Source organism: Sciurus vulgaris (genome assembly GCF_902686455.1).
Source record: "Sciurus vulgaris genome assembly, chromosome: 4".
NCBI classification, from domain to species: Eukaryota; Metazoa; Chordata; class Mammalia; order Rodentia; family Sciuridae; genus Sciurus; species Sciurus vulgaris.
Window position 1 is genome coordinate 31,239,608 of NC_136464.1, and position 12,709 is coordinate 31,252,316.

Here is a 12,709-nt window from a genome sequence, read left to right on the forward strand (position 1 = left end):
TGTATTTCCACCTAAAGAAGTTCAGTCCTTACAAGCTCAGCGGTACAGGACTCTTGGTTTGATCCTCAGTCACACACACACACACACACACACACACACACACACACACACTAACCTTCACAGACAATAAGAGATGGACAACAGTTGCCCTCTCTTTAAAATGAGGAAATGCACAACCATAACAATCATGGTATTGTAAGGCCCCCAAAAAGGAAACCCCAACTCTGTCCCATGGATGGACGGCAACCCCAATCAACCGCAGGAGGCGTCACTTGATGCAAACCGCAAGAGGTGTTTATTCCAGCGCGCTGGGACCCAACTCCAGGAGTCGAGTCCCTAGCAGAAAATCTTGTAGGTTTATAAAGGCAGAAACCACACATCGGGAGGGGTCACACATGAAAGGGAAAAGGGGGACAAAGCTGCCAGGAAGTTTCAAAGGGGGTCTGGGTTTGCTGACAACATGTTTCACAATGTTTTACAACAGGCTGTAGATTCTGGTCAATAGTTTCTGGTAATCCTACTGTTTGAGCACTATTTAGTCATCTAGCCCAATTTACTCTTTTACCCTCTGTTTGGGGCTATTTCCTGGAACAGCTTTTAGGGGCTTTTGCTCCCATCACTGGGAGGGTGACCTCAGGGAGTTAAGATAACCAGGAGGGTGACATCAGAGAGTTAAGACAATGGGCAGGAGACCTTAGGGAGTTGAGATAAAAAAATGTTCATTCTTTAGAACAGCTTACAGCTTAAAAATGTTCACTCTTTAAAACAGCTTAAAAAAATGTTCATTCTTTCATTTCCCCATTTTCTTTTCGGAAAGTTCTAATCATGGAACTTCTGTCTCTACATATTCTTCCCCCAAATTGTTTCCTTGGCGGAGGGACTGATATTGTTGCCTGAGCATTAGCACCTGTACAGCATTTACTCTTTCCCTGATGAAGGTAACTAGGCGATTTCAGGCAGGCAAGAGCCGAGGGGGCGGGCCACCAATTAGCAGCCCCTTGTTTGCAGTCCTTGGTAAACAGTCCTTGATAAAGGCAGGTAAATTTGGTAATCAATGGGCTCCGGAGATCCTTGACATTCCATTCTTCCAGGGGCAGTCTCCAACTTCCAGAGGCAGATGATTTTATGGCCATTTCCTTGATTTGACCCGATCCCCTATTTCTACACTAACTACCTGTTTCCAATTCTGGCTTTATTTTCCCCTCTAATCTCAGGAACTCCATGCTGCTGGGGAAGGAGGTCGATGACCGCTCTAGCTTCTTCGAGCTGGAAGTGGGTGGCGTGGGGCAAGCAGCTTGGAGTTCCTTTTCTAAAAATCGGGTCAATCAAGGGGTCCCAGGAAGAAGCCTGGTTGGGGAAGAGCAGTTTGTAAAGTCATCTGGGGGCGGCTGCTTCTATGATAGAAGAACAAAAAGACATGAGTACTGAAATGAGATTAGCACAAAGTAAATGTTGCAGCATCTGAAACATGCCACTGAGTATCATGAAAATGACAGAAGTTAATCTCTCACCAGAATGTGGAAGAACTGAGAAATTGTTCCCATAACTAGGCCTAGCAAAGGCTGGAGAGAACAAGGCCTTTATTTGGGGACTTTAACATTGTCATAGATGTCCCCAGAAAATATAGTTAAGCTACTTAATGTCATCTGATTTTGTAAAATATCCCTTTATTGGTATAACCTGTGTTTAGTAGAGATCTCTATACTTCTGTTACTTAGGAATAGATAATCATACTAACAAACATAGATTAAGTCTACCTGTGTAGCTTAGGAAGGTCTTAAACTGACTAAAAACTTCTGACTCTGGCAGTTTCTCTTGATAGTTATCAGGCACATTTGCTGAAGAATCTTTCTTTCATTTGTAGCTTCCAGCCTTTATTCTAGTGGGCTAATACAAGTGTACATCTTAAGTTACATTTAATTATTATTTCCTTTAAATGCCCAAGAATGGCTATATTTTGGTTTTAACTGTTTTGCTGGGTATCTAAGATCAAGTTGGTCAAATTGACCTGGTTCCTGTCTTGTTAAAGAGTCAGCTGAGTTCCCACAGGGGTCACTCGTACAGAACTTAAGAGCGGCTCCTTAGCTCCACCAGTGACTTTGATTAGGCAGGGTCTCTTGATGAGGTGACTTCCTTTAGAAACATCAAGGGATATTTCCCCTTTTCCATGACCCTCCTCTGCAGCAGATGCACTGGATGATTTTTCATCCTCTAGTCTCAACAATCTCCTTGATCAGGAGGTTGTGTGACCCAGAGTTGCAACGCTCCTTAGAGAAGTTCTCTTATTCCCTGGGTTCAGGCTAACGTTGAGGGCAAGACCCAAATATGGACTTTTCTTGACCTCTGTATTTAACTCCAATTTCTAAGTTTGATCTTAATTATCCAGCAAGCCAGTCTCACCAGTCATAAATTAAGAGTAATGGGCTTTAACTTTAATGTCCATAACTTTACAGTTATTTACCCTTTTATCTAACTGGAGTCTGCATTAGTACTGGAAGTTACCACTATCTATTCTATAGGTGATGGCTTATTATCACAAGTTACCTAGGTTGTTTGTTCTTGGAGCAGCTACTTCTGCAAAACATTAACAGGTAGCAGTTTTACAAAATGAAATTAGCAAGAGTAAAAATATATTCAGCTTGTATAATAGCTATCTTGAATTTTGATTGAGAACTACATTCTATCCCCTATTTGAGATCACAGTAATTTTACAACAAGAACCAATCTTTTGACTATAACATTAAATAAGCTGAAGTCTGGCTTATTTTGGAGTCACTCTAACATGCAGTAAGGTGGGAGGCAGAGCCTTATCTCAGGTAAGGCAGGGCTCTTTACAGATCTTAAGTGTTCTAATTCTGATGTTGATCTTTGCTTCTTTTCCTTAAATACCATTAAGTAGTTTACATATACTGTTTCCTGAGTTTATATAAACTTTATAATTAACACAATTTAACATAGTATCTAAAACATGAATCAAAGAAAGGCTGAGAGAGCTTTTAACTTTCCTTTTGTGTGATTAAGTGGCAAAATGTTTTCATGTTTCTTTCATATTTCACAATATTAACCTTTAAACAAATCAGACTCTAATGTTTAGAAATACATTTACATTTGAAATTCTTTATCTCAGTGTAAAAAGTAACAAATTTTACACATACCCTATTGATAGCAGGTCCTATAATAGAACATTAAATGATAGAAATAAATCCCCAATAAAATTTACTCTTTATAAGTTTAAGATTACCATTACAGACAAGTTTAATCTGGAGGATAGCAGAGCTTAATAAATTCCTTGCTTTAAAAACTTGTGGTCCTGAAAAATATGAACACATTTAATATACAACTAGTGACCATTTCACAAATACCTTGACACTTTTATCTTACCAAATTGAGTTTTTAAAGAGAAATGTATACTCTGTAACAAAGTACAGTACTCTATAATAGTTGTTTAACCATAATTGTATACACCCCAATTTTTAAGACTAATTGTTCTAAAGAATAAACTTAATAGACACAAAGTTAAGAGTAAATTAGTGTTTCAAATCCTTGTCATTTTACCATGTCATTCTACCATATAGATTAAACTTTGGTTTATATCAGAACGTTAGTATTTCACCTTAGGAAAAACCTTCAATAGTTTTAGCTGTCTCACATACATATAACCAACTTAGTTACACACAAACTTGTTGAAACTTGCCCTTTACTTACACAGACTTTCTTAGCTCTTACTTAGACCCTCATGTATTTCATCACACAAGCACTTTCTTACCCAGAAACATTTCCTTTTTCCTTTTACTAAATATATTTCCATACCCAGAACCTTTTATTTTCTCTTTCCTATTCGTTGACCCCTTTTTGTTCACATTCTGAAACAACTCTTATGAAATTTCTGAATTTAGATAAATTACTCTATTTTAATAAGATTAAATATTCTGTTGTTTATAGTACTCTAATTGAAACACAGTTGAAACTTTTGGGACCCTTTGTATATAGAATTGCACTTGTTAGGACATAACTCTTAGTAACCTTGTTTTTAGTTTAGTGATGACACAAAGCAAGTTTAAACCCTTTTATTTACCAACCTATGAAAACACCAATAATGTTTAAGTATGATACCCCATGGAATTTAATGAGTTAAAAGTACTCGATGTTATTTAACAATTAGCATTTTAACTTTGTAAATTAATCAGATGTCTCTACAAACACATTAGAGTAATCCCATACATGTTAACTCTAATTCACTTATTCTGTAAAAAAAACCAAGATATCAGACAAGTGTCCTGAACAGTATTTGCTGTCTCTTCCCTGTTGAAGAAAAGTCCTAGAAACAATTGATATTAGACATTTTATTAACATCAATATTTTATTAGCTTGACCACCTAGAGACTTGCAAGTTATTTTCAAAGACATTTTATTCTTATTAGTTTACCCAATTTGAACCTTTTTTAAATTACGTGAATTAAAAGTATCTGGATCCATTTTTAAAATTTTAATTTTAGGAGCGCTCAGTTTTGATACAGACAAAACATGACATCAGACAGCACAACATACAAATAACACAAAATCAAGCCCTTGTAACTTTATAGGTGAATCTCCATTGTAGTGTAACAGATGTTCAAAAACTCTAGTTGAATAAAAAATAGAACTGATCAAAAAATCATGAGCTCAAAAAAACATATAATAAAAATATAGCATTTACTTTGCTGGAGTTTTAAAGACTCTTTTTACCTTTTCTTTCCCTGGGTTTGAGACCGGTCTCCTACTGAGCCTTTAGGCTTCTTTTATTTATATTTCAATGTAAGCCTTGACTGAGATCTGGAAGGATCTAACAGGTTTTAACAGAAACTCTGTGTCTAAGGCATTTTAGCCACCTCATCAGGACAGGTTGGATGTTAAAATTATGAGACCTTATTTTTCATTACTTTTGAGACTGAAGCTACTTTGCTAAGTTATCCTTCAGGGCTGTTGGGAGGGGGAGTCCAGAGAAGGAACCTTTGGGGTCCACCCGAGAGTAGCCCGGTCCGAGAACCCCCCAGTTGTTCCAACCCTTCCTCCACCTTGTCCACCACAAACACACAACAGAACCAGATACAGACGGGCGCCAATCTCTGATCCACCAATTGAACCCCATCAGCGCCCTTACCGACGGAGACTACCAGGCGTCCCTGGCTCTCCTTCCACCCTTAGGGCGTCCCCCAGGGCTGCAACCTGTGGCCCCCCAGGCACGTCTGCCGGCCACTGTTCGGTCACTCTCACGAGTCACCGAACGGCTGCCACCGAAACCGAAAGCGCGCTCACAGAACCAGACCAACTAACAAAACACAAGACAAAGACAGACAACTTCGGGGTACCCCTTCTTACCTCCAAGGTCGACTCCGCGGATGAGGGGGGGCCATCTTATCCCGGGCGAGCCCCCAAATGTAAGGCCCCCAAAAAGGAAACCCCAACTCTGTCCCATGGATGGACGGCAACCCCAATCAACCGCAGGAGGCGTCACTTGATGCAAACCGCAAGAGGTGTTTATTCCAGCGCGCTGGGACCCAACTCCAGGAGTCGAGTCCCTAGCAGAAAATCTTGTAGGTTTATAAAGGCAGAAACCACACATCGGGAGGGGTCACACATGAAAGGGAAAAGGGGGACAAAGCTGCCAGGAAGTTTCAAAGGGGGTCTGGGTTTGCTGACAACATGTTTCACAATGTTTTACAACAGGCTGTAGATTCTGGTCAATAGTTTCTGGTAATCCTACTGTTTGAGCACTATTTAGTCATCTAGCCCAATTTACTCTTTTACCCTCTGTTTGGGGCTATTTCCTGGAACAGCTTTTAGGGGCTTTTGCTCCCATCACTGGGAGGGTGACCTCAGGGAGTTAAGATAACCAGGAGGGTGACATCAGAGAGTTAAGACAATGGGCAGGAGACCTTAGGGAGTTGAGATAAAAAAATGTTCATTCTTTAGAACAGCTTACAGCTTAAAAATGTTCACTCTTTAAAACAGCTTAAAAAAATGTTCATTCTTTCAGTATCACTGGCTACATTACATACTTATCAGGCTGGGGGTGTAGCTCAGTGATTGAGCACTTGACTAGCATGCCTGAGGCTCTGAGTTGCATGCTCAGCACCACAAAAAAAGAAAAGAGAAGGGAAGGGGAGGAGATTAAAAGAAAAACCTTTATCAAAGTCTGTCGTCTCACAGAACACTTGTACCTAAAGACTAAATCATAGCTGGGTGTGATGTGCACACCTATAATCCCAGATCCTTAGGAAGCTGAGGGAGGAGAATCTCAAGTTTGAGGTCAGCCTCAGCGATTTAGCAAGACCCCGTCTCAAAATAAAAAAAATAAAAAGAACCAGGGATATAGCTCAGTGGTAGGGCACCCCTGGTTTCTATCCCTAGAACTAAAAGAAAGAAAAACAAACTAAAAAAAAAAAAAAAGACTAAATTATGACACTAACTTCCAACAACTTACATGTCAAAAATGAGAAAAGGGCTGGGGAGATAGCTCAGCTGGTAGAGTGCTTGCCTCCCAAGCACAAGGCCCTGAGTTCGATCCCTAGTACCAAAAACAAAAAAGAGAGAGAGAGGAAAAAAAAAAAAAGGTTATGGTAGGATTGAATGTACCCCGCTCAGTTCACATTGTTGTGCTCAGGGGCTCGAGACCCCACAAAGACCACCAGAGACCACGATCAATGCAAGCAACAAAGAGTCATTTATTGGCAAGCTCGAGCCTGGTCCTCTGCGCACTTGGTAACTGGTGACGCTAAGAGGTCAGCCCTTGTTTAGCAGGGTTTTTATAATGAAAGGCAAGCAGTTTTACAGTGCTCTTTTTGATTGGCTAACATATAAAATTGTATACAAAGCATGTCATTTTAAGTTCTGGGTCACCCTGACCTCCAAGAGGAGGGTCATCATTATCTTTAAGTTTGCTTTTGTGCCAGCAAGGTTTGCTTTTGGGTCAGTCACCTGGCCTTTACAGATAAGATAAGAGACGAAAATTCTTTGCGGCTTTTATGAGGGGTTGAGGGCAGTTTGGGAAGAGCCTCATATTTGTATTTACACAGGTGCGGGCTCTTTCTATCTTTACACACATATTGATTTCCTAACCTCAAGGTGGTGGGGTTAGGAGGTGGGGACTTTGGGGAGGCAAACACCTTTCTTGCAGCGTTGTGGGATCCCAAGCAAACTACTCAGCTAAGTTCTGCCCAATCTCCTGACCCACAGAAACTGTGAAGAAAGAGGTGTATGTCTTTCTAAGTTTGCAGAAATTTTTTCTTGGTAATATGTAGTAGCAACTCAATTCCCCTTTATAATCTGGATCTCTTAAACCAATAGAATGTGTTTTCTGTTTGTTGGTTGAACAGCATGGGCCTCCAAAATGAACAGTCCCACTTTCCAATTCAATGCAACTTATATCATCTAATTCAAACATCCTCTCCTAGAAAGTAAGATGAAATAATTTTTTTTTTTAATAGGTAAAAAGGGACAAATGGAAGGACAAGAATACTATAACTTTAACCTGAAAGCCTCGTGCTTAAGTTTTCCACACCTTTTCTCCCTCAGCCAGTATTTATTTCGGGTCCATCACTCCCAAATTTCTAGGAAATCTACAAATCTTCATTTCAGTCTTAAAATTACTGGAAATTCATTTGTGAAAATTGCCCTGTGCAATGTACTAACACATGCATTTTTAGAATAGATTAAACAAAGAAAGATACAATATTTTAAGAAACCTATAACGTATGATACATTCCAAATGTTATCTATTGATCAGAAAATGGAGACAATGTCAAAGATCCTGAGAATAGTCAGACCAAACACCATCTTGGAATCACCAGACTGATGTCTTCCCCACCTACCTTCCCACCCCTCAAAAGTTTACCCCTTAAAAGAAGAGTCTGAGACCTCAAAAGCATGTTTAACTCTTAAGATAGCCCACATTCTTCCTTGAATGTGTACTCCTTACTTTCCTGAATAAATATATTCTTGTGCTTCTTGGAATTATTTTGTGACATTTAACAAGGACCCCATTGTCCTGAGTTGGGAATCCCCTCTCCAGGACCTCCTTGAACCCCTCTGGTGACAACTTAATACCCTACTTTGCAAAACAGAACTTTCAAACTGTTGCCAGTGGGATACTCAGTTGGAGTCCAGGTTCTGGGTTACCCAAACAAAGAACTGAGGAAACATGCAGAAGTGACAAAGAATAGATTCATTACAGGAGAAAATACTCTGTGAAGCAGAGGAAGGAAGACAGGGACAGAAGGGGAGAGGGGCAAGGAGTGGGGGGAAGGGGGAACAAGAGAATGTCAGCAGGTTCTTGTCTTATATGTTGAGCTACGAGTGAGGTGTTCCCCTCTGTTATGGTTTGGATGTGAGGTGTCCCCCAAAAGCTCATGCGTGTGACATTGCAAGAAGGTTCAGAGAAGAAATGATTGGGCAATGAAAGCCTTAACCTAAACAGTGAATTATCCCTGATGGGACTAACTGAGTGGTAACTGGAGGGAGGTGGGGTGTGGCTGGAGGAAGTGGTTCACTGGGGGCGTGGCTATGGGGTATATATTTTGTATCTGGAGAGTGGAGTTTGCTTCTTGATCACCAAGTGAACTGCTTCCCTCTGCCACACTCCTCTGTGATGTTCTGCCTCACCTGGAGCCCTGAGGAATGGAGCCTGCTGTCTGTGGATTGAGACTGTGAAACCGTGAAACCGTGAAACTGTGAGCTACAAAATAAACCTTTCCTACCCTAAAATTGTTCTGGTCAAATCTTTTAGTCACAGCAGTGAAAAAGCTGACTAAAACACCTTCCCTCTACAGACCTGATTGAAGACCCTGCCTCATTTATTCCACTGGTCACTTTATGATACCTAGTTAAAATATGGAACCTTTTTCCATAAGCTAAACCCTCTGTGGCGGGAGTTGTCATGGTAATGGGACCTAAGGTAAATTGGGGCATGATGACTAAACTTCCCTCTGGTACCCCAGCCTTCTTCTTGTACCTTCTGCCATCTTGACTTCCTAAACTCCTACCTAACAAAACCTTCAGGACTCAAGGTTATTTGGGCGGGGATAAAACATTTTGCCAGTATGTTATTGGATACAATAGAAAGCAAAAGTGGGTATGGTGGTATATACCTGTAATGCCAGTCACTCTGGAGGTGGAAGCAGGAGGATTATAAGATTGAGGCTGGCCTGGGCAACTTAGCAACACCCTGTCTCAAAATAAAATTTTTAAAAGGGCTGGGGATGTAGCTCAATGCTTGTCTAACATGGGTGAGGCCCTGGATTCAATCCCCAGTAGCAAGCAAATAAAAACAAACAAAAGGAAATAGAGCTACTTCTAATAGAGCTACTTCTACTTCTACCCTTGATTTCCTGATCCATTTGGGGGAACAGCACCAAATAATGATACAAAGTGTATACTCTTTTTTTTTTTTTTTTTTTTTTTTTTTGGCAGTACTAGGAATTGAGCTCAGGGTGTTCTACCACTGAACTATATATATCCCCATATATATATATATATATATATATATATATATATATATATATATATATTGTTTGTTTGTTTGTTTTGAGATGGTCTCATTAAATTGTACAGGCTGAACTTGAACTTGCAATGCACCTGCCTCACTCTCCAGAATCACTGGGATTACAGGTCTGTACCACTATGTCCAGCATATACTGCAATCTTATAAGACAAGACCCCATCCTTTCAGGGTCTTGTCTCTCAAACAGCATTGCAACTGAGTCTTCAGTGAGCCATTCCACCTTTCAGTTAGCCTGGCTGCTTTTAGGTGATGGAGTACATGGTAAGATATTAATTGCATGACTGTAAGCCCATTGCTATGAAAGGAGTTCTTTGATCAGAAGTATTGCTATAAACAATCTGGTGAAGGTGGCTAACGCATGTGTGAGTCCATGGATGGTGGCCCTAGCAGAAGCATCATGGGCAAGGAAGGCAAGTCCATATTCAGAACATGTGCCCTACTGTAAGAAGGACAGATCTTTCCCTTCTTGGAACAGAGGTGCAATGAAATAAATTTACCACAGGTGGCTTACTGGTCTCCTTGGTGAATAGTGCCATATAGAGCCTTGTGTGGATCTCTGCTGTTGGCAGATTAGCTACTCAGCAGTAGTGGTCAGTTTTAGTAAGGGAAATTCCAGAAGTTAAACCCATGGGTGGCCTCCATCCCTGCCATGATAAGTCACCTTGCTCACAGGGCCCATTGAATAAGATCTGGGAGGCTGGAGAAAGAAGTTGTCGATGCCATCAATTCTTCTGCCTGCTGTCATATATAGAGCTTTATCATCTTGACCTTCCACAAAACGTCACACTGGTCTATTACAGTATTATGCTGAGTTGGTTAGATAATCAGGAAATAGCAAGTACTTTAGAGGCCTTAGTAAAACTTACATGATCTAGAAAGTAGGAGATAACCCTCACAAAAATTGAGGTGAAGTTCTGGGGCATTCTATTGATTTGAACCATACCCAGATATGCCTTAAATGGTGAAAAAGACCTACATCTCATGTTCTGCCAAGACTGTCAGTTTTGGGGCTGGGATTATAGCTCAGTGGTAGAGCACTTGCCTTGCAAGTACAACACACTGGGTTTGATTCTCAGCATGACATATAAATAAGTGAAATAAAGATCCATTGACAACTACAGAAAAAAAATTTTTAAAAGATTGCCAATTTTGAATCAGCTCCAAATCAAGAGAAGGCTCTGCAATAAGTTCAGACTACAGTGTAAGCCACTGTTCAACTGAAGCCTTATGATCCAGCAGGTCCAGTGATACTCAGTGTCTACGGCAAATAGGGATTGCTTACCTACAGGTCACACCCTCCTTCAATTAGAAGCAAGCTTGTTCAGGTATCAGATACAATGTACATGATTTGTTTCAGATAATCATGGCACTTTGACTCCCCTTTTTCAATGGTGGGTAGTTTTAGCCAATGAAATGTGAGGATAAATTTAATGGGCACTTTGGGGAAAGTATGTCCTTATTGCTTAAAACTGACTCATGGACACTGTTAATAGAATGATAATACAAGTCATAGACTGGGAAGTAAGAGTTACAAAAGATAAAACACTGTTATCCAAAATACATAAAGGGGTCAGGGGTTGAGGCTCAGTGGCAAAGCACCCGCCTAGCAGTGTGAGGCACGGGGTTCTATCCTCAGCACCACATAAAAATAAATAAATAAAATAAAGGCATATTGTCCATCTACAACTACAAAAAGTATTTTTTAAATACATAAAGCACTCTTGCTGGGCATGGTGGTGCATGCCTGTAATCCCAGCAGCTCAGGAGGCTGGAGCAGGAGACTCACAAGTTCAAAGCCAGCCTCAGCAACTTAGCAAGACCCTAAGCAACTTAGTGAGACCCTGTCTCAAAATAAAAAATAAAAAGGGTTGGAGATGTTGCTCAGTGGTTAAGTATCCCTGGGTCCAAGAAAAGAAAGAGAAACTCAACAATAAGTAAACAAGAAACCCAATTAATAACCCAAAGATATGCATATGGCAAATAAAGCATATGAAAAGATGCTCAATATTTTATGTCATCAGAGAATTACAAATTAAAGCAATGGTGTGATACCACTCTATACCCATTAGGATGGGAAAAATCCAAAACATTGACAACATCAAATTGCAAGGATACAGAGCAACAGGAACTCTCATTCATTGCTAATAGGGAAGCAAAATTGTATTGTCGTTTCAGAAGACAGTTTTGCATTTTCTTATAAAATAAACATACTGTTACTATACAATACTCCAACAATTGTGCTTTGTAGTTATTTAAATGATTGAAAACTTATGGTCACAAAAACACCTGACAAATGATGTTTAGAGCAACTTTTTGCTTTTTTTAACCTTTAATTAATTAATTAATTTTTATGTGGTGCTGAGGCTCGAACCCAGTGCCTCACACGTGCTAAGCAAGTGCTCTATCCCTGAACTGCAACCCCAGCCCCAACTTTTGGCTTCTTTCATACAAAAACTTGGAAGAAACAAAGATGTCCTTGATTGACCTTGACTGGATAAATGGGTCTAGAAATTGATAGACCCATACAATATTATTCAGTGCTATAAAGAAATTAGCTATCAAGTCACAACAAGACATGGAAGAATTCTAAATGCATATTATTACTTAGTGAAAGAAGCTAAACTGAAAAAGCTATGTTTTATGTGATTCTAAATACGTGACACTCCGAAAAAGGACATGTTATTACCCAGCTTATCATTGTGTGACAAAAATACCTAATAAAGTCAACTCAGAGGAGAAAATATTTATTTTGATACATGGTTTCAGAGGTTTCAGTCTATGATCACCTGAATCCATTGTTTCTGGGCTGTGGTGAGACAGAATATCATGGTGTGGAGCACGTGGTGGAGCAAAGAGGCTCATCTCATGACAGCCCCAGTGAGCTACTTCCTCAAACTGTGCTCCATCTCCTGAAGTTTCTACCACCTCCAATAGCCCATTAAGTTATGAATCCTTCAATGAATCAATGCACTGATGAAGTCAGAACCCTCATAATCCAACCACCTTTGGTGAGTGGGGCCAAGTAGAAGGAAGTTAGATCACTGGGGGCATGTCTTTGATGGGCTATTGAGATCCCAGCCCCTTTCTGTATCTCTCATAGTTTCAGAGGTTCAGTCCAAAGTTGGCCAACTTCAGAACTTAGGCCTAAGACAAGGCAGAATATCATGACAA

At 40.1% G+C, this 12,709-nt stretch overlaps 1 long non-coding RNA gene across 2 annotated transcripts in view; it reads right to left on the reverse strand.

The window, feature by feature from the left end:
• Positions 1–12,709, reverse strand: part of LOC306660366 — a 28,453-nt gene that overhangs the window by 1,309 nt on the left and 14,435 nt on the right. The window lies entirely within an intron of this gene.